The sequence below is a fragment of the Zingiber officinale genome, chromosome 11B (assembly GCF_018446385.1).
Source record: "Zingiber officinale cultivar Zhangliang chromosome 11B, Zo_v1.1, whole genome shotgun sequence".
NCBI classification, from domain to species: domain Eukaryota; kingdom Viridiplantae; phylum Streptophyta; class Magnoliopsida; order Zingiberales; family Zingiberaceae; genus Zingiber; species Zingiber officinale.
In genome coordinates, this window is record NC_056007.1 from 20,027,654 (window position 1) to 20,048,708 (window position 21,055).

The 21,055-nt window shown below is 46.3% G+C and overlaps 14 non-coding genes and 1 pseudogene across 14 annotated transcripts; all 15 read right to left on the reverse strand.

Moving 5' to 3' along the window:
* Positions 1-207: 207 nt before the first annotated feature.
* Positions 208-326, reverse strand: LOC122035658. The gene has a single exon (XR_006127183.1). It is a non-coding gene; the product is annotated as a 5S ribosomal RNA (ribosomal RNA).
* A 332-nt stretch (positions 327-658) lies between these two features.
* LOC122035645 lies at positions 659-777 on the reverse strand. Its single transcript, XR_006127170.1, has one exon. It is a non-coding gene; the product is annotated as a 5S ribosomal RNA (ribosomal RNA).
* Positions 778-1,107: 330 nt separating this feature from the next.
* On the reverse strand, positions 1,108-1,226 carry LOC122035646. The gene has a single exon (XR_006127172.1). It is a non-coding gene; the product is annotated as a 5S ribosomal RNA (ribosomal RNA).
* Positions 1,227-1,511: 285 nt separating this feature from the next.
* LOC122035411 lies at positions 1,512-1,630 on the reverse strand. The gene has a single exon (XR_006126985.1). It is a non-coding gene; the product is annotated as a 5S ribosomal RNA (ribosomal RNA).
* A 327-nt stretch (positions 1,631-1,957) lies between these two features.
* LOC122035654 lies at positions 1,958-2,076 on the reverse strand. The gene has a single exon (XR_006127179.1). It is a non-coding gene; the product is annotated as a 5S ribosomal RNA (ribosomal RNA).
* A 322-nt stretch (positions 2,077-2,398) lies between these two features.
* LOC122035647 lies at positions 2,399-2,517 on the reverse strand. The gene has a single exon (XR_006127173.1). It is a non-coding gene; the product is annotated as a 5S ribosomal RNA (ribosomal RNA).
* A 327-nt stretch (positions 2,518-2,844) lies between these two features.
* Positions 2,845-2,963, reverse strand: LOC122035410. The gene has a single exon (XR_006126984.1). It is a non-coding gene; the product is annotated as a 5S ribosomal RNA (ribosomal RNA).
* Positions 2,964-3,247: 284 nt separating this feature from the next.
* On the reverse strand, positions 3,248-3,366 carry LOC122035649. The gene has a single exon (XR_006127175.1). It is a non-coding gene; the product is annotated as a 5S ribosomal RNA (ribosomal RNA).
* Positions 3,367-3,694: 328 nt separating this feature from the next.
* LOC122035398 lies at positions 3,695-3,813 on the reverse strand. The gene has a single exon (XR_006126972.1). It is a non-coding gene; the product is annotated as a 5S ribosomal RNA (ribosomal RNA).
* A 330-nt stretch (positions 3,814-4,143) lies between these two features.
* LOC122035439 lies at positions 4,144-4,260 on the reverse strand. The gene has a single exon (XR_006127012.1). It is a non-coding gene; the product is annotated as a 5S ribosomal RNA (ribosomal RNA).
* Positions 4,261-4,540: 280 nt separating this feature from the next.
* LOC122035435 lies at positions 4,541-4,659 on the reverse strand. The gene has a single exon (XR_006127008.1). It is a non-coding gene; the product is annotated as a 5S ribosomal RNA (ribosomal RNA).
* A 718-nt stretch (positions 4,660-5,377) lies between these two features.
* LOC122035492 lies at positions 5,378-5,496 on the reverse strand. Its single transcript, XR_006127041.1, has one exon. It is a non-coding gene; the product is annotated as a 5S ribosomal RNA (ribosomal RNA).
* A 328-nt stretch (positions 5,497-5,824) lies between these two features.
* On the reverse strand, positions 5,825-5,943 carry LOC122035650. Its single transcript, XR_006127176.1, has one exon. It is a non-coding gene; the product is annotated as a 5S ribosomal RNA (ribosomal RNA).
* A 284-nt stretch (positions 5,944-6,227) lies between these two features.
* LOC122035651 lies at positions 6,228-6,346 on the reverse strand. The gene has a single exon (XR_006127177.1). It is a non-coding gene; the product is annotated as a 5S ribosomal RNA (ribosomal RNA).
* Positions 6,347-6,662: 316 nt separating this feature from the next.
* On the reverse strand, positions 6,663-6,776 carry LOC122035446 (annotated as a pseudogene).
* Positions 6,777-21,055: the final 14,279 nt, after the last annotated feature.

Below are 21,055 nucleotides of genomic sequence, written 5' to 3' on the forward strand. Positions count from 1 at the left end.
CGAAATCCAAAAAATCAAGATCCAAATCAAGCAAGCACCCGCCCGCGACTCCTCCGAGCAGTCGCCGCCACCGCCTTCCGGGGAGAGAACAAAAAAACGAATGAACAAACAGTCCGATACCTCCCGCGAAAAAACGGATCGACCGATAATACACATACACGCGCACTTTTCTTTTGCCAAAAAATCTTTTAAAAAAAATCGAAAAAATAGGTGCAACACGAGGACTTCCCAGGGGGTCACCCATCCTAGTACTGCTCTCGCCCAAGCACGCTTAACTTCGGAGTTCTGATGGGATCCGGTGCATTAGTGCTGGTATGATCGCACTCATCCTCTCTTCCGCGCACTCCCTATTTATACCGCGAACCTAGCCCCCCCGCCGCTTCTCCCCCGGCGAAATCAACCCGACCACAAAAATCGAAAACAAGAACAAAAGTAATAAAAAACCAATCGAAATCCAAAAAATCAAGATCCAAATCAAGTAAGCACCCGGCCGCGACTCCTCCGAGCAGTCGCCGCCACCGCCTTCCGGGGAGAGAACAAAAAAACGAATGAACAAACAGTCCGATACCTCCCGCGAAAAAACAGATCGACCGATAATACACATACACGAGCACTTTTCTTTTTTGCCAAAAAAATCTTTAAAAAGAAATCGAAAAAATAGGTGCAACACGAGGACTTCCCAGGGGGTCACCCATCCTAGTACTGCTCTCGCCCAAGCACGCTTAACTTCGGAGTTCTGATGGGATCCGGTGCATTAGTGCTGGTATGATCGCACCCATCCTCTCTTCCGCGCACTCCCTATTTATACCGCGAACCTAGCCCCCCGCCGCTTTTCCCCCGGCGAAATCAACCCGACCACAAAATTCGAAAACAAGAACAAAAGTAATAAAAACCAATCGAAATCCAAAAAATCAAGATCCAAATCAAGCAAGCACCCGCCCGCGACTCCTCCGAGCAGTCGCCGCCACCGCCTTCCGGGGAGAGAACAAAAAAACGAATGAACAAACAGTCCGATACCTCCCGCGAAAAAACAGATCGACCGATAATACACATACACGAGCACTTTTCTTTTTTGCCAAAAAAATCTTTAAAAAGAAATCGAAAAAATAGGTGCAACACGAGGACTTCCCAGGGGGTCACCCATCCTAGTACTGCTCTCGCCCAAGCACGCTTAACTTCGGAGTTCTGATGGGATCCGGTGCATTAGTGCTGGTATGATCGCACCCATCCTCTCTTCCGCGCACTCCCTATTTATACCGCGAACCTAGCCCCCCGCCGCTTCTCCCCCGGCGAAATCAACCCGACCACAAAAATCGAAAACAAGAACAAAAGTAATAAAAAACCAATCGAAATCCAAAAAATCAAGATCCAAATCAAGTAAGCACCCGGCCGCGACTCCTCCGAGCAGTCGCCGCCACCGCCTTCCGGGGAGAGAACAAAAAAACGAATGAACAAACAGTCCGATACACTTTTCTTTTGCCAAAAAAATCTTTAAAAAAAAATCGAAAAAATAGGTGCAACACGAGGACTTCCCAGGGGGTCACCCATCCTAGTACTGCTCTCGCCCAAGCACGCTTAACTTCGGAGTTCTGATGGGATCCGGTGCATTAGTGTTGGTATGATCGCACCCATCCTCTCTCCCGCGCACTCCCTATTTATACCGCGAACCTAGCCCCCCGCCGCTTTTCCCCCGGCGAAATCAACCCGACCACAAAAATCGAAAACAAGAACAAAAGTAATAAAAACCAATCGAAATCCAAAAAATCAAGATCCAAATCAAGTAAGCACCCGGCCGCGACTCCTCCGAGCAATCGCCGCCACCGCCTTCCGGGGAGAGAAGGAAAAAACGAACGAACAAACAGTCCGATACCTCCCGCGAAAAAACAGATCGACCGATAATACACATACACGAGCACTTTTCTTTTGCCAAAAAATCTTTTAAAAAAAATCGAAAAAATAAGTGCAACACGAGGACTTCCCAGGGGGTCACCCATCCTAGTACTGCTCTCGCCCAAGCACGCTTAACTTCGGAGTTCTGATGGGATCCGGTGCATTAGTGCTGGTATGATCGCACCCATCCTCTCTCCCGCGCACTCCCTATTTATACCGCGAACCTAGCCCCCCGCCGCTTTTCTCCCGGCGAAATCAACCCGACCACAAAAATCGAAAACAAGAACAAAAGTAATAAAAAACCAATCGAAATCCAAAAAATCCAGATCCAAATCAAGTAACCAGCCGGCCGCGACTCCTCCGAGCAGTCGCCGCCACCGCCTTCCGGGGAGAGAACAAAAAAACGAAAGAACAAACAGTCCGATACCTCCCGCGAAAACACAGATCGACCGATAATACACATACACGAGCACTTTTCTTTTTTGCCAAAAAAATCTTTAAAAAAAAATAGGTGCAACACGAGGACTTCCCAGGGGGTCACCCATCCTAGTACTGCTCTCGCCCAAGCACGCTTAACTTCGGAGTTCTGATGGGATCCGGTGCATTAGTGCTGGTATGATCGCACCCATCCTCTCTTCCGCGCACTCCCTATTTATACCGCGAACCTAGCCCCCCGCCGCTTTTCCCCGGGCGAAATCAACCCGACCACAAAATTCGAAAACAAGAACAAAAGTAATAAAACCAATCGAAATCCAAAAAATCAATATCCAAATCAAGCAAGCACCCGCCCGCGACTCCTCCGAGCAGTCGCCGCCACCGCCTTCCGGGGAGAGAACAAAAAAACGAATGAACAAACAGTCCGATACCTCCCGCGAAAAAACGGATCGACCGATAATACACATACACGCGCACTTTTCTTTTGCCAAAAAAATCTTTAAAAAGAAATCGAAAAAATAGATGCAACACGAGGACTTCCCAGGGGGTCACCCATCCTAGTACTGCTCTCGCCCAAGCACGCTTAACTTCGGAGTTCTGATGGGATCCGGTGCATTAGTGCTGGTATGATCGCACTCATCCTCGCTTCCGCGCACTCCCTATTTATACCGCGAACCTGGCCCCCCGCCGCTTTTCCCCCGGCGAAATCAACCCGACCACAAAATTCGAAAACAAGAACAAAAGTAATAAAAACCAATCGAAATCCAAAAAATCAAGATCCAAATCAAGCAAGCACCCGCCCGCGACTCCTCCGAGCAGTCGCCGCCACCGCCTTCCGGGGAGAGAACAAAAAAACGAATGAACAAACAGTCCGATACACTTTTCTTTTGCCAAAAAAATCTTTAAAAAGAAATCGAAAAAATAGGTGCAACACGAGGACTTCCCAGGGGGTCACCCATCCTAGTACTGCTCTCGCCCAAGCACGCTTAACTTCGGAGTTCTGATGGGATCCGGTGCATTAGTGCTGGTATGATCGCACCCATCCTCGCTTCCGCGCACTCCCTATTTATACCGCGAACCTAGCCCCCCGCCGCTTTTCCCCCGGCGAAATCAACCCGACCACAAAATTCGAAAACAAGAACAAAAGTAATAAAAACCAATCGAAATCCAAAAAATCAAGATCCAAATCAAGCAAGCACCCGCCCGCGACTCCTCCGAGCAGTCGCCGCCACCGCCTTCCGGGGAGAGAACAAAAAAACGAATGAACAAACAGTCCGATACCTCCCGCGAAAAAACGGATCGACCGATAATACACATACACGCGCACTTTTCTTTTGCCAAAAAAATCTTTAAAAAGAAATCGAAAAAATAGGTGCAACACGAGGACTTCCCAGGGGGTCACCCATCCTAGTACTGCTCTCGCCCAAGCACGCTTAACTTCGGAGTTCTGATGGGATCCGGTGCATTAGTGCTGGTATGGTCGCACCCATCCTCGCTTCCGCGCACTCCCTATTTATACCGCGAACCTGGCCCCCCGCCGCTTTTCCCCCGGCGAAATCAACCCGACCACAAAATTCGAAAACAAGAACAAAAGTAATAAAAACCAATCGAAATCCAAAAAATCAAGATCCAAATCAAGCAAGCACCCGCCCGCGACTCCTCCGAGCAGTCGCCGCCACCGCCTTCCGGGGAGAGAACAAAAAAACGAATGAACAAACAGTCCGATACCTCCCGCGAAAAAACGGATCGACCGATAATACACATACACGCGCACTTTTCTTTTGCCAAAAAAATCTTTAAAAAGAAATCGAAAAAATAGGTGCAACACGAGGACTTCCCAGGGGGTCACCCATCCTAGTACTGCTCTCGCCCAAGCACGCTTAACTTCGGAGTTCTGATGGGATCCGGTGCATTAGTGCTGGTTATACCGTGAACGGCCATCGCGCAAACCAGCCCTCCGCCGCTTTTCCCCAGGCGAAATCAACCCGACCACAAAAATCGAAAACAAGAACAAAAATAATAAAAACCAATCGAAATCAAAATCAAGTAAGCACCCGGTCGCGACTCCTCCGAGGAGTCGCAGCCACCGCCTTCCGGGCAAAGAAAAAAACGAATGAACAAACAGTCCGATACCTCCCGCGAAAAACAGATCGACCGATAATATATAAACGAGCACTTTTCTTATACCAACAAATTTTAAAAAAAAATCAAAAATAATGTGCAACACGAGACCTTCCCAGGGGGTCACCCATCCTAGAACTGCTCTCACCCAAACACGCTTAACTTCGGAGTTCTGATGGGATCCGGTGCATTAGTGATGGTATGATCACATCCATCCTCTCTTCCGCACACTCCCTATTTATACCGTGAACGGCCGTCGCGCGAACCAGCCCTGCGCCGCTTTCCCCCGGCGAAATCAACCCGACCACAAAAATAGAAAACAAGAACAAAAAAAATAAAAACCAACCGAAATCGAAATTAAAATAAAAATCAAGTAAGCAACCCGCCGCGACTCCTCCGAGCTGTCACCGCCACCGCCTTCCGGGAAAAGAAGAAAAACGAACGAACAAATCGTCCGATACACTTTTCTTTTGCCAAAAAATCTTTAAAAAGAAATCGAAAAAATAGGTAACACACGAGGACTTCCCAGGGGGACAGTGATGATAGCACTGCTATCGGCCAAGCACGCTTAACTTCGGAGTTCTGATGGGATCCGGTGCATTAGTGCTGGTATGATCGCACTCCCTATTTATACCGCGAACCTGGCCCCCCGCCGCTTTTCCCCCGGCGAAATCAACCCGACCACAAAATTCGAAAACAAGAACAAAAGTAATAAAAACAAATCGAAATCCAAAAAATCAAGATCCAAATCAAGCAAGCACCCGCCCGCGACTCCTCCGAGCAGTCGCCGCCACCGCCTTCCGGGGAGAGAACAAAAAAACGAATGAACAAACAGTCCGATACCTCCCGCGAAAAAACGGATCGACCGATAATACACATACACGCGCACTTTTCTTTTGCCAAAAAAATCTTTAAAAAGAAATCGAAAAAATAGGTGCAACACGAGGACTTCCCAGGGGGTCACCCATCCTAGTACTGCTCTCGCCCAAGCACGCTTAACTTCGGAGTTCTGATGGGATCCGGTGCATTAGTGCTGGTATGGTCGCACCCATCCTCGCTTCCGCGCACTCCCTATTTATACCGCGAACCTAGCCCCCCGCCGCTTTTCCCCCGGCGAAATCAACCCGACCACAAAATTCGAAAACAAGAACAAAAGTAATAAAAACCAATCGAAATCCAAAAAATCAATATCCAAATCAAGCAAGCACCCGCCCGCGACTCCTCCGAGCAGTCGCCGCCACCGCCTTCCGGGGAGAGAACAAAAAAACGAATGAACAAACAGTCCGATACCTCCCGCGAAAAAACGGATCGACCGATAATACACATACACGCGCACTTTTCTTTTGCCAAAAAAATCTTTAAAAAGAAATCGAAAAAATAGGTGCAACACGAGGACTTCCCAGGGGGTCACCCATCCTAGTACTGCTCTCGCCCAAGCACGCTTAACTTCGGAGTTCTGATGGGATCCGGTGCATTAGTGCTGGTATGATCGCACCCATCCTCGCTTCCGCGCACTCCCTATTTATACCGCGAACCTGGCCCCCCGCCGCTTTTCCCCCGGCGAAATCAACCCGACCACAAAATTCGAAAACAAGAACAAAAGTAATAAAAACCAATCGAAATCCAAAAAATCAAGATCCAAATCAAGCAAGCACCCGCCCGCGACTCCTCCGAGCAGTCGCCGCCACCGCCTTCCGGGGAGAGAACAAAAAAACGAATGAACAAACAGTCCGATACACTTTTCTTTTGCCAAAAAAATCTTTAAAAAGAAATCGAAAAAATAGGTGCAACACGAGGACTTCCCAGGGGGTCACCCATCCTAGTACTGCTCTCGCCCAAGCACGCTTAACTTCGGAGTTCTGATGGGATCCGGTGCATTAGTGCTGGTATGATCGCACCCATCCACTCTTTCGCGCACTCCCTATTTATACCTCGAACCTAGCCCCCCGCCGCTTTTCCCCGGGCGAAATCAACCCGACCACAAAATTCGAAAACAAGAACAAAAGTAATAAAAACCAATCGAAATCCAAAAAATCAAGATCCAAATCAAGCAAGCACCGCGCGACTCCTCGGCGATCGCCGCCACCGCCTTAGGGAGAGAACAAAAAGCGAATGAACAAACGGTCAGATACCTCCATGAAAAAGCGGATCGACCAGATAATACACATACAGAGCACTTTTCTTTTGCCAAAAATCTTTAAAAAAAATCGAAAAAATAGGTGCAACACGAGGACTTCCCGGGGTCACCCATCCTAGTATTGCTCTCGCCCAAGCACGCTTAACGGAGTTCTGATGGGATCCGGTGCATTAGTCTTGGTATGATCGCACCATCCTCTCTTCCGCACTCCCTATTAACCGAGCCCCCCGCCGCTTTTCCCCGGGCGAAATCAACCCGACCACAAAATTCGAAAACAAGAACAAAAGTAATAAAAACCAATCGAAATCCAAAAAATCAAGATCCAAATCAAGCAAGCACCCGCCCGCGACTCCTCCGAGCAGTCGCCGCCACCGCCTTCCGGGGAGAGAACAAAAAAACGAATGAACAAGTCCGATACCTCCCGCGAAAAAACGGATCGACCGATAATACACATACACGAGCACTTTTCTTTTGCCAAAAATCTTTAAAAAGAAAATAAGTTACACGAGGACTTCCCAGGGTCACCCATCCTAATCTTGCTCTCTTCGCCACGCTTAACCGAGTTGATGGGATCCGTGCATTAGTCTTTGGTAGCAATCGCCATCCTCTCTTCGCGCCTCCCTATTTATACACCCTGAACCTAGCCCCGCCGCTTTCCCCGTGAAATCAACCGACCACAAATTAAAACAAGAACAAAAGTAATAAAAACCAGAAATCAAAAATCAAGATCCAAATCAAGTAAGCACTTCGCGACTCAAAGCGATCGCCGCCCGCATTCGGGAGAGAACAAAAAAACGAATGAACAAACAGTCCGATACCTCCCGCGAAAAAGACCGATAATACACATACACGAGCACTTTTCTTTTGCCAAAAAATCTTTAAAAGAAATCGAAAAAATAGGTGCAACACGAGGACTTCGGGTCACCCATCCTAGTACTGCTCTCGCCCAAGCACGCTTAACTTCGGAGTTCTGATGGGATCCGGTGGCACTCATCCTCTCTTCCGCGCACTCCCTATTTATACCGCGAACCTAGCCCCCCGCCGCTTTTCCCCGAAATCAACGACCCAAAATCGAAAACAAGAACAAAAGTAATAAAACCAATGAAATCCAAAAATCAAGATCAAATCAAGCAACACCATGGAAGACTCCTCCGATCGGTCCGCCACATTCCGGGGAGAACAAAAAAAGCGAATGAACAAACAGTCGATACCTCCAGCGAAAAAAGCGGATCGACCGATAATACACATACACGAGCACTTTTCTTTTGCCAAAAAATCTTTAAAAAAATCAAAATAGGTGCAACACGAGGACTTTCGGTCACCATCCTAATCTTGCTCTCGCCCAACACGCTTAACTCGGGTTCATGGGATCCGGTGCATTAGTCTTTGGTATGATCCCACCATCTCTCCGCGCCTCCCTATTTATCCGCGAACCTAGCCCCCGCCGCTTTTCCCCCGCGAAATCAACCCGACCACAAAATCGAAAACAAGAAAAGTAATAAAAACCAATCGAAATCCAAAAATCAAGATCCAAATCAATAAGCACCTGCGACTCCTCAAAGCGATCGCCACACGCCTTCAGGGGAAGAACAAAAGCGAATGAACAAGCGATCGATACCTTTCTTTTGCCAAAAATCTTTAAAAAATCGAAAAAATAGGTGCAACACGAGGACTTCCCTCAAATCTTCTCCACGCCAAACACGCTTAACCGGAGTTGATGGGATCGGTGCATTAGTCTTTGATACGATCGCATCCATCCTCTCTCCGCGCACTCCCTATTTATCATGAACCTAGCCCCGCCGCTTTTCCCCGTGAAATCAACCGACCACAAAATCGAAAACAAGAACAAAAGTAATAAAAACCAATGAAATCCAAAAATCAAGATCAAATCAAGTAAGCACCGTCGCGACTCCTCGGCGATCACATATCCGGGAGAACAAAAAGCGAATGAACAAACGGTCAGATACCTCCGCGAAAAAAGCGGATCGACAGATAATACACATACCACGAGCACTTTTCTTTTGCCAAAAATCTTTAAAAAATCGAAAAAATAGGTGCAACACGAGGACTTCGGTCACCATCCTAATCTTCTCTGCTTCCCCAAACACGCTTAACTCGGAGTTCGATGGGATCGGTGCATTAGTCTTTGGTATGATCGCACCCATCCTATCTCCCGCGCACTCCCTATTTATACCGCGAACCTAGCCCCCCGCCGCTTTTCTCCCGGCGAAATCAACCCGACCACAAAAATCGAAAACAAGAACAAAAGTAATAAAAACCAATCGAAATCCAAAAAATCAAGATCCAAATCAAGTAAGCACCCGCCCGCGACTCCTCCGAGCAGTCGCCGCCACCGCCTTCCGGGGAGAGAACAAAAAAAAACGAATGAACAAACAGTCCGATACCTCCCGCGAAAAAACAGATCGACCGATAATACACATACACGAGCACTTTTCTTTTGCCAAAAAATCTTTTAAAAAAAAATCGAAAAAATAGGTGCAACACGAGGACTTCCTAGGGGGTCACCCATCCTAGTACTGCTCTCGCCCAAGCACGCTTAACCCGGAGTTGATGGGATCCGTGCATTAGTCTGTTGATACGATCGCTCCTCTCTCCACGCCTCCCTATTTATCTACATGAACCTAGCCCCGCCTTTCCCCATAAATCAACCAACCAAAATCGAAAACAAGAACAAAAGTAATAAAACCAATCGAAATCCAAAAATAGTCCGGTCGCCTCGGCGCATTCATCTCCACAATAGTGAGGAGTGGGTAGGGTTGTGACAACCGTGCACTCATCGTCACTATTCACGATGAATGACCGAGTGGACGGGATGTTGTCGGTACACCTATCCTCCCCCAATTTATAAATGGAATAATGCTCTCAACTCCGTTACGATGGCGGGAGGAATCTCTGCGGATAACACGTTGTGTCACACTACTGAGTGGACCAACGGTCTTATGAGTCCTAACGCACTGCTGCACGAATCGACCACTAACCCATGAGTGGTGGTGTGAGATCCATGTAGCGGTGATGTGCTCAACAATAATGGGCGGACTTCGCGACATGCAATCATGCAAATGATGCATGACAATAACCATAAAACATCACCTAATCCATATATATGAAAAAGTGCACCTAGGTCAACGAATCATATCGAATCAAAGGTACAGTAGAAAACCTAGGTCCCGACATGGTGAATCATGGTATATCACTACCATAAGCATGTATAAACAGGTAAAATATACATGAGATGCAAACCAATCAATCAATCAAGCATGTACCAAGATTTGGGTAGTGATTAACCGAAACAGATAAGAAACACAATTAATGCAACATGTTAATTTCATTACTAAGCATATCAAAGACAAAAAGTCAAAAGTACCCGCCTCCGAAAATAGAAAGGTCCAATCCGACTCCGAGATACTCGTCTCATGTCAAAATCCTGTATCAAATAGATATACGATTCTTTAGCTAAATTCCTATAAATAGCTAAATAAATTCTTTAACTCTAAATTAGGGCAAACCCCTAATCCATAAACCTCGACCAAATAGGGTTAGCTTCATAAATCCTAATTCGTTCCACTATACAATTTGATTTAGATCTAAACCTAAATCAACTTGAACTCTTCCAAATACAAACCTAATACCAAAACAAATTAATACACCTTACCTCTACTCGCAACCGATGTTGATCCACAACTGAGGCTGCCAGCACAAAATGATTGCTACTGGAAATCCCAAGTTTTTCTGCTAGAAAATAAGCACAAATTTCTTGATCACAACTACTCTATTCTGATCAAGAAAAAAAATCCAAAAACCAAGAATCAAACTTACCTTAACCGTGAGCTAATTCTACCGCAACGAAGGATTGCTCAAGAACAGAGAAGAGGCGGAGTAGTGAGGGGTGGCTCTACTCCGTGCAACGACGTCGGCAATAGGCTCGGTCGTCGGCGGTGGTGGCACCAGCACTCCACAGCGAAGGGAAGAGAGAAAAATCGGCACTAGACTCGGTTGCCGGCACAAAGGAGGCGACCGACGGCACTTCTCCGGCAGCGTTGGCTATGGCGGCGACGCGAGGTGGCTAGGGCACAGAACTGGTAAAGAAAGAAGAAAAATAGGAAGAGGAAAGAAGTGTAGATCGGCACGGTAGAGGAGAGGAGAGGAAATAAAGAAGAATAAAAAGAGAGGAAGGTGCACGGGCGGTTAGGGCAAAAAGAGGCGCGGCTCGGTGTCGGGGAGAAGGAATGAACGACGACAACAAAAAACGAAGAAAAAAAAGAAAAATAAATAAAGAAAAGGAATTAAGAAATTCAACTTTTCCTTATTTAAATGGGGTAGCCTAAACAGGCTTTTCCGGACCCCGTTTTTATCCCCGTCAACTCGTTCGTACGAGCTCCGAAAAATTCCCAAAAAATTTCCAAAAATTCCAAAAAAATCCCTTATTAAAATTCGCCTATTTCCGGTATTTTACTTTCTCCCCCACTTATAAAAATTAGGTCCCCAAATTTCGTTATCTACCATCAGCAAGTACTAATAATAGACAGGAAGTATAAATGCTGAACGGTAAACTGAATCACATACCTCAAGTAATAAAATGGGGATATCGAGCTCGGATAGTATCCTCGAGCTCCCAAGTAGCCTCCTCATCCGAATGATGCTGCCATCCGACTTTAACCAGCCGGATAGTCTTGTTCCTACGCCGTCCCTACGAGAACTGCACTGAACCTCCCATAAGTAATGTCAGCCTAATCGAATCGAATATCCGCCAAGACATGCGTCGGATCTGCACGCATCTCCTCGGATCGATACGTGAAATACATCGTGAACGCCCTGGCAGTAGTGCGGACGATAACTTGCTCCGATCCTCCAATATCTCGAAGGGCCAATGTACCGGCGGCTAGCTTACCGAGGTTAAATCTCTTCACCCCTTCGTGGGTGAAACACAGAAATACATGGTCGCCAACAGAGAACTCTAGGTGTTGCGTCTCCGTCGCAAGATAACTCTTCGCGATCTTGCGCCTCACATCCTCCGTCTCGATAGTACGGACCAACTCCGCATCCGCTGAACTCTATGAGGTCCCAATCGGGCCTCTCCAACCTCATCCTGAGGACGGTACAAGGTTCACTGGCGCCTCAAGCGGTGCCATCCGGATAAATGAAAGCTATTGTTGTAGGCAAACTACCAACGGATCCTCCCAATCGCCTCAAATCCATAACACACGACCTCAGCAGATCCTCTAAAGTCCGAATGGTCCGCCATTGTCCATCATCCGCTGTGGATGGAAACAGTCACAACGAGCAGGCTAAGGCTAAGGGCCCAGAAGCGTAACGGCGTAACCGTGGATCTCTATCCAAATGATACTCAACGAACACCATGTAGTCGATGATCTCCCCGCAGAATGATCGCTAATCGATCGGGATCACCTCCGGATCGCTAAGAATGCTTTGGTTAATCGATCAACGATTACCCAAATCAGCCACCTCGTGCCGTGTCCTCGGCAATCCTACCACAAAGTCCATGGTAATGTGATCCCACTTCCACTCGAGAATAGGAATCCATTGAAGTAAGGTGTTCAGCCTTCACCTGCTGGCAGACAAGACATCTAGCTACGAACCGCGATGTCTTTCTTCCAATAGGAACGCCTCAAGTCTCGATACATACGTGTCCCGCCTGGATGAATCGCAAATCGAAAACGCCCTCTGTAAGGTGAGGCGAGCAACTCTCGCTATATAATACCCTCCTCATCGCGTAAGGTCACCTATCAGGACCGGCCAATAAACGCAAATGCGATCAACGGCCCGCCTCCCTTCGTCTCGTCGACGACGCAACCAACGAATAATACGCTCGCCGCCTCTCCTCAATGTCTAACCTAGCCTGAATCAAGTCCGAAACTTCGGTGTGAATCCTCTCGACTTCTCACAAGAACCAACATTAGCTTTACCCGGGTGGTAGCTAATTACAATCGTAATCCTTCAGAATCCATCCATCTCCTCATCGCTCTGGAGATTAAGCTGAGTGATTTGAGACTCTTATGAGAATCTCAAATGTAATGTATGTGATGACGCCAAATCTTGGCTGGCGGTGTCGTCATGATCGGGTAGTTCTTCTCATGCTTTGCGAGATAAGAGACATAAGAGACTACCCAAACCGTTAGGCCGTATGATGAGTACCAAATCCGTCCTCTCCGAGTAAAACGCTAGACAATCTCGCCTCTGACAGAATCTCCGATCCCGCAACCGAAAATCGGTCGCCTCTTCCGTCTGTCGATAGCATCCAATCTGAAACCCTCGACTAAGCGTCATGTAATATCCGGAGAACTCGACAATCTTAACTACGGCCAATCTCACTGCCTCGGATCTCTGGCGACTCTCCGATCTTCAGGATCAAGCTTACGAGACCACGTGTCCCGAAACCGATCAAGATAAACGATCACACTTGCGAACTTAGCACCGTGATCTGATGCCGCCAAGAATCTCCATAATCGAAGATCTTGTGCTCCTACCGAACGCCGAATAGACCAATATGTCATCAATGAAAGCGATAACAAACTAATCCAGATACTCCGTAAAGATGCGGTTCATCAAGTCCATAAACACCGCGGAGAATTGGTAAGCCCAAGTACCAAAACTCATAATGATATTCCGTACGGAACGTTCTCTCAATATCGTCTCGACTCTCACCGATGATATCCGGATCGCAGATCAATCTTAGAATACTCCGAAGATCAAACAAATCTTTTATCCGTGGTAATGGATATTTATTTAGCCACTACTGTAGTCAATACATAACCCATGGTACTCTTCTTTCTTCTGACAACAAATCTTGAGAACCCCATGGTGAAACACTAGGCATACAAATCCCTATCCAAAGCTCCTGAGTTGAACCTTCACTGCTTAACTCTTTCGCCATACGATACGGAGCTTCGATGTCGGTGAGGTTCCGGAATCACCAATAGTGAACTCCATCCGGAGGCAAACCGAGCTCCTCGGGAATACATCCGGATACTCGACTACGAAATGTCGAGAGTCAGAGCATCTTCTTGCCTCTTGATTAATCGAGATAATAGAAAATGGCGGTATGGTAGACAGCAGCCTGCGCTTGAATCACCGAATAATCGAGATGTCGTCATTCTCGATGGTGAAACTCCACGAGGTTGGTTGGAGGCCGTGACCACCCTCGTCGGCAATCAACGGTAGATGAAACTACACCCAATCCATGCCAAGAATGATATCAAACTCGATCATCTCCAATACTAGAAGATCAACCGTAAGTGTCATGTTGCCAAAGTTTAATCTGCAACCTCTACCTTGGGTGACGCGTCTAAAGTATCACAGGAGAGAGACGTAATCAAAATCTAACGATGGTAATCTACCAATCTCCGCATAAAGGTACGGATATAAAAGAGTGCGAACTACAGATCAATCAAAATATATTGAAATGCATAAATGGAACTGGCTGAATCGCGGATCCGTCGCTACCGAGCATCCTCTCTGTAATCGCATGAACACGACGACCTCGGCGGAGGAGGAGGTACAATCCGCCGGTCGTGCGGCGAGAGGCGCTCACATTCTGGACCATGAGAAGCGAGTGGATGGTGACGATCGACACGTCGGTGGGCTGAGAGTCCGACTGTCGCCCGACGAGTCGGATAATAAGGTCCTGAATAGAACTGGGTGCTAAGTGAAGCACCGAGTACTCCCCCAAGCATGCCAAACGCCGGCCTGAGGGAGCCGCTTCCCCGACTGCTGAAGATTGGGCTCCGCTCCTCGATATGCCCACGATTGACCAGACTGTCGCCGTGTGTTGAGTCGCTTCAATCTCGGCTCAGGCTTCCGGCTTGCAATAAAAACCTGTCAGCAGCCGGGTGAGGTGATCTCTCGATCCACATCAAACAATGAGTATCACGGAGGTGGTTTCTCGAGAAACCGGAACGTCAAGAAGACCGCCCGACTTCTAAGGCCTACGAGATACCCTAGAACTCGACCGACGTCCTCGACTTACTCGTCTGCGCCGCCGCTCGTGTCCTCTGGATGCTGCTCGACCGATGCTTCCTTTTCCCGGATATGCTGTCTGAGCTAACTTATCATCAAAGCTCCAAAGGCATCGAGTAAGATGTGATCCTAAACCAAGCAAATGCGCATGCATAACCATCCGGCCTCGAATAAATCGCATCATGCGAGTTCTATCATCCGCACTAACTCGACAAAACTTCGCCAACGGTGAAATTCAGGATTATATTCGTCCATCGGTGTTGTTCTCGGATCATAAAATCCTCGCTTGCGAGCCATCCGATAAGACCTGGAAAAGCATCTCAAAAGCCTCTCGAACCGTCCACGGACGTTGCGCCACCAATAATAGAACGAGTAATCCACCGTGCATTAGCTTCATCCCGTAAATGGTAGGCACCACCGCTTTCTCCCACTCGAGCAAGCCATAAAGAAGTCTCCTCATAGTCTCTATCCATGAGAGCCATACTCGGATCGAGATCTCCGCGGAAGAGTGAAACGAGTCTTCATTGACTCAACCATGCTGAATCCTAGTGCTGACAAATATATAGCCGAGCTGTGTGTCGAATGGTGAAGGGTCTGAGCGATACTAAAGGTGTACCGCTGCTGAATAAACGGAGGAGGAACTCCCGATGAGTATCGAAGCATAAGCCGCTGGTACCGCGGTGAATATAAGTGCGGTGGGAGGTACTGAGGTAATGGCATGAATATGGTGCTGCAGCCAGGGCAATCGGGGACAGTGTCACCGTATCTGCACGTATTGTGGGTCCGTGGCGGTGGTATTCGAATACTGTAAGTCGCGTTGAGCGATGCCTGCACTCCAATGGTACCTTGATGATACCGAACCATCAGGGATAGGTACGCACAACCGAGGTAGGTACCTATAGGAGGTGCGCGAGGTCCCAAAGCCCATGCCCGTCATCCTGCCCGGTACCGTGACTCACTATCGAGGCATCTACGCATATCCAGAGATCCGTGGTCGCCACCACGTGCGTGGCCAAAGAATACGAGTAGATTAGATTCTAAATTAAATTAAATTACAGATATTACTACAAGTATAAAATCATAAAATAAACATAGCTATTATAGAGATGAAGTTCCGTCATGGTCAGTTTGACCTCACAAAATTCGAGCGAGAATAAAATAATCCAAATAAATCAAAACGGAACCATAACCATAAAACCACAAACCGAAGAAATCCGAGAACACCCAAAAGTAAGGTATCCATAACTGCGATACCAAATAAATTGGTATCACTAATATATCCCAAAACAAAATCCAACAAGCGTCATTACCGTCGCTCTCGATACCAAGTAAATAAATTGGTATCGTGTTATCCCAAACATCAAAAATACAAAAGATCATGCCACTTAAATTGTCACGCCCCGTGAGGAGTCTCGTCAGAAGAAATTTCTCTCCCCACGCGACAACATGCAACTCTACATAACACATACGCTACACAGCGGGTGGAATAATAATAAATAAAAACAATAATCACCACGCAGCTTATATAGATAATTTTATCAACCACGCAGCTAATAATAGTAATCACAATACTACACCGACTGAAACCACCCTACTCCACTACACTCGTAAAACTCAAACCGACGAAACTCTCTCGTCCAGGCAGGTATGTAGTAAAAACATATCGAATAGAACATCCATCAATATCAAAAGAAAACATACGATGTCCAAGTATCCAAATAACCAAGTACACACATAAGCAAATAAAAACCAAACCAAATGGTAAATAACCCGAGGTCAGGATCTAGACTACGTGCGCTGAGGACTAGCGATCGAACTCCTCGGACAAAGATCAACAAAAATAACAATGGAGGGGGTGAGTCCAACACCAGCAGTACAATTGATATGCAAAGTAAAGAATTAACACCTAGCACTAATCATGCGTCAAGGTCTCGATAAGAAAGATAAAATACATCGAAGTAAGCAGAGAATAGACTAACCAGTCTGAGTATAAGGTCAACGAATCCGAGGAATAGGAAACTCAGATGCATGTCAAACATAGGTATCGAACATATATAACAGAGAACACAAACATATAAATGCATCATGCATGACAAATGCCAATGATGCGCACCCCGCGTCCACCCGCCACGATCTCACACAATAGTGAGGCTGGGTATTGTGACAAGCAAGCACTGACTCACTACTCACCGACGACGGAGATGTCATTGAGATACATCTATCCTCCTACCCCAAATCATAAATGGGGAGCACAATGCTCTCAACTCCACCTTGACACGATGACGACGGGAGGAATCCCTCGCCGATAACACGTTGAGTCACACTACCCATGAGTGGACCAACGCGGTGCTAATAGAGTCCTGGCGCAACACACTGCACCGAGATCCACCAACTAGCATGGTGGTGTGTGCGCATCCAATGTGATTCATGGTACAATAATGGAGCGGATTATCGCCAAGATGCAATCATGCAAATGATGCATGGCAATAACCATAAAACATCGACCTAATCCATATATATAGAAAAAAAGTGCACAGGTCAAAATCATATCGAATCAAAGGTACACAGAAGGTATAAAACCTAGGTCCTGAACATGGTGAATCATATCACTACCCCCTATAAGCATGTATAAACAGTTAAAATATACATGAGATGCAAACCAATCAATCAAGCAAGCATGTACCAAGATTTGGGTAGTGATTAACCAAACAGATAAGAAACACAATTAATGCAACATGTTAATTTCATTACTAAGCATATCAAAGACAAAAGTCAAATGTACAAATAGAAAGGTCCAATTCCGAGATACTCGTCTCATGTTAAAATCCTGATCAAATAGATATACGATTCTTTAGCTAAATTCCTATAAATAGCTAAATAAATTCTTTAACTCTAAATTAGGGCAAACCCCTAATCCATAAACCTAGACCAAATAGGGTTAGTTTCATAAACCCTAATTCGTTCCACTATACAATTTGATTTAGATCTAAACCTAAATCAACTTGAACTCTTCCAAATACAAACCTAATACCAAAACAAATTAATACACCTTACCTCTACTCGCAACCGATGTTGATCCACAACTAGGGACAGTCCTGTCGAAATGAATAATTGCTGCTGGAGACCAAAGAGTTGCTGCCCCACTTAGAGTTGTTGCTGCCAACAATTACTTAATTACTACCGAAAACCAGCCACGCTATCCTGATCAACAACATAAATCCAAAAACCAAGATCTAATTTTTACCTCAACCGTGATCTAATTCCACCAAGAAGATTGATCAGGAACAGAAGAGAGGCGGCACAGTGAGGTCCTTCAATGAGGCTCGGCCCTAACAGCACAAAGAACAGAAGGAATAGCGTCGGCACTAGACTCGGTTGCCGGCACAAAGGAGGCGACCGACGGCACTTCTCCGGTAGCGTTGGCTATGGCGGCGACGCGAGGTGGCTAGGGCACAGAACCGGTAAAGAAAGAAGAAAAATAGGAAGAGGAAAGAAGTGTAGATCGGCACGGTAGAGGAGAGGAGAGGAAATAAAGAAGAATAAAAAGAGAGGAAGGGGCGCGGGCGGTTAGGGCAAAAAGAGGCGCGACTCGGTGTCGGGGAGAAGGAATGAACGATGACAACAAAAACGAAGAAAAAAAAGAAAAAAAAATAAAGAAAAGGAATTAAGAAATTCAACTTTTCCTTATTTAAATGGGGTAGCCTAAACAGGCTTTTCCAGGCCCCGTTTTTATCCCTGTCAACTCGTACGTACGAGCTAAAATTCAAATTTCCAATCGAATCCATTTATTAAAACTCGCCTATTATACTCTCTTCCGCGCACTCCCTATTTATACCGCGAACCTAGCCCCCCGCCGCTTCTCCCAGGCGAAATCAACCCGACCACAAAAATCGAAAACAAGATCAAAAGTAATAAAACCAATCGAAATCCAAAAAATCAATATCCAAATCAAGTAAGCACTGCGACCCCTCGGCGCGTACCTCCGGGAGAGAACAAAACGAATGAACAAAAGTGATACCTCCCACAAAAGATCGGACCGATAATACACATACGAGCACTTTTCGCCAAACAATCTTAAAAATCGAAAATAGGTGCATTAGTGCGGTATGATCGCACCCATCCTCTTCCGCACTCCTTATTTATACATGTGAACAGCGGCCTGAGCCTAGCCCGCCCCAAATACTAAATCAACCACAAAATGAAAACAAGAACAAAATAATAAAAATCAATCGAAATCAAAATCAATATCCAAATCAAGGCAACTACATGACTCTCCGAGCAGCGATCACCAGCTCCGAGAGACAAAAATGAATGAACAAAACCTCCCTCAAAAACATGAAAAACATATCAGATAATACACGAGCACTTTTCTTTTACCAATTTTTTTTTTAAAAAAATCGAAAAATAGGTGCAACACGAGGACTTCCCAGGGGGTCACCCATCCTTGTACTGCTGCCTCCGACGTTGTCGTCATCGCCTACGGCTTAAGGGCCTCCCTCGCTATTCACCTCCCATGCTCCTTCCTCTTCGTCGTTTTCTTCCACCCTTCTGCACGCCGCCATCACAGCCTTATTGGACATTTCCTCGACACGACTTCCCTCCAACGCATATCTCGCAATAGGCCTTGCCACTGCCGCTGTAGACCCTGCTGTCGCTGATATGGTCGTGCTCCACCTTTCGGAGTCCTTTGGCCATGCTTCATCTCCTAGAGCCTTCTAGTAGCCGAGTCTCTACTATCATGTTGTCGCCCTACAAATCTGTTCGGCTCTGCCAACCTAGATCCAACGCTATGTCCAACCACGCTGATCTATTTCTATGATCACTTCCAGTCAGTTCACTTGACTCCAAGGGCTCAGTTCGCCGATCGAATACCCAGCTTATCTTCGATCAGTCTCGTCGATTGGACGCGGTGGCTCACCTTCACTCCGACAAACTGACGTGACACATGGAACAACATGATGGACATAGCGTGATTTCGTGAGATCTTTGTACTAGATATGGGTGATATGACTTCCTGATATGGCGATGGGACACCCACCTTATCAGGACATGACATCCTGTCAGAAGCGCATCATCTCTATTGACAGCCACAAATGTGACATACCACTTCTTCATGTTATAAAAGAGGCCCTCCCTCACAGGCCAAGCAGCCTTGCATGCGTCGTTGACTAGAGACTTTCTACTACCATTGGTTCCCTCTTTCTAGCTTTTCTTTTGGTCTTGGCGACTTGGTCAACATTGGCAATAGCTTACCGATGGTCCAACTCTTATTGATTTCAAACATGATCAAATTTGTGTTAGATCCCTTGGCTGCAGGCTTAAGGGAGTGAATTGCTTGTGAAACAACCTTTCTCATTCTTTCAACTCAGATTAGTAGCAACAGTATAGTTAAGAATGAATTAAACAAAAAAAAAAAACTGAAAGAAGAGGCGCATAGTTTATTTGGTTACAACCTAGATGGTTGTTAATCCAAGATAAATGAAAAACTTTAAAAGATCTCCTTTGGTGAAGGCGGAGAAGCCTCTTACACTTGTTGATTACTCAGACTATTGTTAGGAAATCAATACTAAAGTTGATACTAAAGTTGTGTATTTTCTAGCTCCAGGGGTCTTTTTATAACTCCTGAATAATCCTATCCGTGGGTGTAAGTCGCTTCCAACAGCCTGAAAGGCGCCTCCAGCGAGGTGCCAAAAGATAAAGTTTTATCTTTTAGCAATGGTATATTTTTCTGGTCGAAGGCGCCTTCCATAAGGCTGGAAGACGCCTTCATACTGTTCATCGAAGGCGCCTTCCACAGTGAGGCACTGGAGGCGCCTTTAACTCCTTTTGAAGGCGCCTCTAGTAGCACTTCCAGTCATCTTTTGCTCTTCTGCTGCTCCGCTCGCCTGGGTGATTTCGGTCAACCAGAATATGACTCATCTAAACTCATTTTCCGGCCTTCTCTTCGTGCAGGCTTCCTCCCCGACTTCTCATCTCTTGAACGTCGCGCATGTTCTTCTAGTCCACTGGTGTACTCTTTTGTAGTACCTCGTCCCTCAGATGCACCGAACCCGTCGACTTTCTTCCCGTGCCATCTTTCTCACTAAATGCGTCTTCCACTCGACTTCTTGTATTTCTAAACTCCTGCACACTTAGACACAAGGATCAAACACCAATAGGACCTAATATGACTTGGTTAATCATATCAAAACTACCTTGAAGTACCAACAATTTGATGCCATATGTGAGAATTTCACCTGATCTAAAATGTAAAAATTAATGATGCCGGGAAACTCTCTACCGTCACCGTGACCGAGAGGATTTTGACAAACACATCACCCCACAATGCAACAAGCAAGAAATCAAAACTTCTTAGGTGTCATTCTCATTCGACCGTTGCGCCAAAAGCCCATAGACCTTCGCCCCAACAAGATCCTTACTCCCCAGATATTTGATCAGCAATCTGGCTTCTTATTATACTCTCTTCCCGACTCCACG